The sequence below is a fragment of the Sturnus vulgaris genome, chromosome 21 (genome assembly GCF_052056855.1).
Source record: "Sturnus vulgaris isolate bStuVul1 chromosome 21, bStuVul1.hap1, whole genome shotgun sequence".
In the NCBI taxonomy this organism is placed as follows: Eukaryota; Metazoa; Chordata; class Aves; order Passeriformes; family Sturnidae; genus Sturnus; species Sturnus vulgaris.
Window position 1 is genome coordinate 4953442 of NC_142263.1, and position 4716 is coordinate 4958157.

Here is a 4716-nt window from a genome sequence, read left to right on the forward strand (position 1 = left end):
CCTGGCAGGGGACACAGACATTCAACTCATCTATGTCTGGTTGGAGAAGTACAAGAAACAACACCGTGCTGCGACCTTCCTGGGAGAAATTACCTGTCAGCTGGGTGTTAACTCCTCCACTGGGGTGTGAAGGAGACAGATCCTCAGCCCGGGCAGGGTTTCAGAGCTGCGGGTCCCTGGCTGGTGGCAGTGCCAGCGCTCCGTGGGCCAGCAGCGCCATCTCCAGTCGCTGATGTTGCTGCACACTCCGTGGTACCTTTTCAGTCTTCAGTCACTCGTTGCAGAAGGACTTGCCACTTGAGGATTTACACATCTGTGATTTTTTTTTTTAATGTGTTGCCTTTATTAAATGTGTTTTTTTTCAAGGCAGCCTTACTGCCTGCTGTCAACACTGTATTCTTCTGGAAGCTTTTGTCTTTTGGTGATGATTTTTAGTGAGCTTTCCATCTTTTCTTTGAGCAATAATTAAGGCAGAGTTTTGATTAATTTTCATGGTCACCTATCTTGCCTCAAGTACATGTTCAGAGACACACCAGCAGTGGTACAGCCTGCCTAGACTGCCATAGGGCTTTCTGCAGATTTCTGCATTTTATAGTACAATACTTCTAAATATTTTGGGAAGAGTCCTGCTCCTACTCAGAGATACTTGTGACATGACAATGACAGATTAAGTATCAGGTGTGTGAGCCTCCATCCATTGTCTCAGTGTCCTAGAGCAGAGTTGGAGAGTGTTTTGTGTGCTAGCCCAGTATTACTTCCACCTCAGTTTCAGAATTGAATGTCATTTCTTCCACTCTTATGTCACTTAAATGCCTGTTACAAATGTCTCAGCAAAATAGTGGAATAGAGAGTGGCATATTTTAATGGTCTTAGTGGAGATGCTGCTGCCTTTTAATTTAGCTGCACATATTTCAAAGGACACACTTTTATTTCTGCCATCTACCTCCCTACAGCAGTTCCCAGATCCTGCCCTTTATTAGAGATATATTCAAATCCAGTTTCATCTGATAAACTGGTGAATGTTTGTGCTTAATGTCTCTGCTGCTGTGCCATGGTGGTCAGAAGCTGCTGGTCAGCTGTGAGGAGTAGAGCTCTTGTCCTGGTGGGTGCAGGGGGAGGTTTTAGCTGTTCAGGGTTGAACAGACAAACAGGATCATGTTCTGGGGCCATGCAAAGTCAAACTGTGAAATTCTTTGCTGCAGAATCTAGTGGGGAACAGAAGTAGCAATTTTTTTAAAAAAGAGGCTGGTTAAACAATGGTCTGATGCATCCACTAACTCAGGGAGTTTTTAAGTTGCTGTACATAAGAAAGTCATGCCAAGGAAAGATACTTGTCTGCATGTTCTGTCTTGTAAGAATTGGTCAAAGCTGGAGAAAACACACTGGGCCGAAGTGAAACACTGGTCTGATCTAATGGGGTGAAATTTATTTTAACACTTGTGAACCAAACTAATTTCAGGAGCAGGCTCAAGTTTATCTATCAAAAACCTGCATCTGCATGCAAGATGTACAAGCACTCTACTGATTGTGGCATAACTGCTTCAGAGCTGCACCTCCTGCAGCAGTGGGGTCAGTGGAGGGCAAGATTCTGCTTTCAGATTCTTCTAAACATTGTCTTGCACAGTGCAGAAACACAGCTGGGGTCGTTGTGTCAGGTATGGTTGATCAGGGGCAGTTTGCCTTGTCCTTTGATGCTTAGGGAAATAGAATTATTAGTTATATGTATATTTGAAGTAGAACAGCATTGCTGCTTCCCAGCTGAGTGTTTCAGGACCAAGACAATTCCTGGTGCACTCCCTGTGTGCATGAGCCACCTTGTGGGAAAAATAAACAGGCTACCAAAGACTAGAGAGTCACAGCAGAAAATGCATCAAAAATGCATTTATCTGTATCACTCTAATAGAGGTCAATGTGTTTAACTGCTTTCATAATTCCTAAATTATTAATTTGCACGACTTAGGGTTTTTAATGTCCTTTTTACCTCCTTATCCTGATCCATATGGGAAGTGCAAGGAGGGTGGCCATGGGAAAGACTTCCGTGGAAGCAACCCCAATTGAATGTAAGGAAGCAGAAACCTGACCTGTGAGTACCTCAGAGTGAAAGGTGTTGCTGTGCAAAGTGATTGCACCTTCTGGAGACACTGCTCCCAGCCTCTCACATGCATTTAATCTGCATTTGTATTAAAAAAAAATATGGAATTCACAGAGTAGGGAAGGGAGGGTGACAGCTTTTTGCTTTCACTAATCTGTCAGAAGCTAAGCCCTGTTGACACAGCCTTTATAGCACTAATGCAATGACACGATGTCAGAAGGAGCAGAGAAAATCTGTGCTGTTCTGCTGAATAGGACACTTACACTGTGACAGTCACTGAGGAAAGCTGTATCTGCATCCTTGAGATGAAACTGGACACAGATGTCTGGGAAGAAAAAAGGGGGCAAATCTTGATGAGACACCAACTTAACTGCAATGCTGCTACAGCAACTGAAATGTTCAACTCCCACAGCAAAGCCTGGCCTCTTCATGCTCTGTCTGCAAAGGAAAATTGCAGGGTAATGAGATTTTAACTAAGTCCGTAAATCACTACAATGTTTTCAAGTAGGAGATTTCCCTCTTGACAGGCTGATGAATTTGGAAAATATGCTACAAAATTTAAAGCAGCTAGTGCAGGGTAAAAGGAATGAAATCTTTAAACTACACATATTTGCTACTCTTTTTTTCCCCCCTTTGAATTTTTTTTCTGCATCTGCAGAGCTTTTTGGTATTCCCTACACCCCAGTTTAGAAATGCAAAGTGCTCATAATGGAAAATAGTATTACAGTAGGATTCCTGATGGGGTTTTTTAATTAAAAAAAAAGAGGCCACTTCTGGTTTGTAATGTTATCTTCTCTGGAATAGCTGAAACAATGATGTGTTATGTAGCTGCAGTCTTACATGTTAATTATAAAGCCCACAGGTTCTTGTTTTCTTCCATGTGCTGCCAGCCTGTCTCTGCACAATCTGTTTTTACCAGGTGTCCTGTGCTCCACATTGTCATCCTACTGCTGTTTGTCACTTCCTTGTGCCTGACCCTGTGTCACTGCTTTTTATTCTGGAGACAATCCCCTCTTTCAGAAAACTCTTTAACCTGCCAGCATTACCTCTCCCACCTTTTCCTGTCCACAGAATTTTTTGTAGTGTGTGTTTGAAGTGGAATTGTAAACTCCTCGGGGCAGGCCCGTGTCATCTTCTCTGTGTTTGTAAGGTGATGTGCAGTCCTGCAGTACTATGTCAAAATAAAGTGATAATAAGTTAATCATTAGTTTTCCTTCTGAGGGTGAACATAATAAAAGCATTGGTTGCTTCCTATTGAGACTATGGAACCATGAATGCTTTATAGGGTGGCATCTGCCAAAGGGCAGGACCCAGGTTGAATATTTCTTTGATGCTTCTCTAGGTTAGGAGCTAATAGCCACTGCCAATTCATTTTTTTCTTCTCCAATTGAGTTTAATCTCTGAGAAAAAACCCCAAACCCTGTAGGTGGCAGGTTGAGAATGAGATTGGGCTCAGCTATAGCATGAATTGCTGTCAAATAGTGAAAAATGAAGAGTGTGGCCTTAGAAGGGAATGCAGGTATCAACAGCAAAGCTGCACATCTTGGTTATCCACGCCTTTGCGTGGTGATGCTAAATCTGTGGTGGTTCACTTTTCCAATCCAATAATGACATTCATTGAAAATGCCATAAATCATGACCTGGTGACGAGGTGAAGCCAAGACCTGAAGCCACTCACTCTGACTACAGCCCTGACTTGTCCCCTGGCTATTTGAGTTAATACCCTGGTCACTCTTCATTCCCCTTCCCCACCCTCCCAAATGAGGGAGGCCACAAAGCTGACAAAAATATTGGAATATGTTCCCTATTGAGACAGGCTGAGAAATTTCAGTTCAGCCTGGCCAAGAGAAGGTTTTGTGGAGACCAGACAGCACTTACCAGTATCTGAAGGAGCTCCAGGGGAGCTAGAAAGGGACTTTTTTTCCGGCACTGTAGTGATGGGACAAGAAGTAATGGGTTCACACTGGGAGAGGGGAAATTTAGGTTAGATTTTGAGAAGAAATTCTTCTTTATGAGAGTGGTGAGGCCCTGGCACAGGGTGCCCAGAGAAGCTGTGGCTGCCCCATCCCTGGAAGCGTCCAAGGCCAGGTTGGACAGGGCTTGGAGCGACCTGGGCTAGTGGAAGGTGTCCCTCCCATGGCAGGGGGTGAGACAAGATGGTCTTTGGGGTCTCTCCCAAGCCAAATTATTCTGTGATTTAAGGAGAACTTGCTGATGGCAGAAGGGACTTCTGGGAGCATTGCAGGGAGACTTCTCGGAAACCTCAATCTCGAGCTGAAACAAGCGACAACCACGCAGTTTACACCTCGTGGGAGAACCTAAAGAAGCAGCTATAGCTTAAAATGAGTTGATCCAGAACACCGTGAGGGCTTGCCAGGAGACCCTGCCAGCGGCACTGCTGGGGAAAGACTGCGGCACTGCTCTGGCAAGCCCAGCCTTAAAACTGAAACAGCACCGCGCGGTTTACACCTCATGAGAAAATCTAAAATAAAACCAAAAAGCCACAAAAAACCCACAAAAAATCCAGGCGTTTTAGCTTAAAACGTCAGCGGCGACGCAGGCACGAGCCCGTGAGGGAGGCGCGCGCTGCCTGAGGGAGGCGGTGGGCGGGGCAAGGCGGGCAG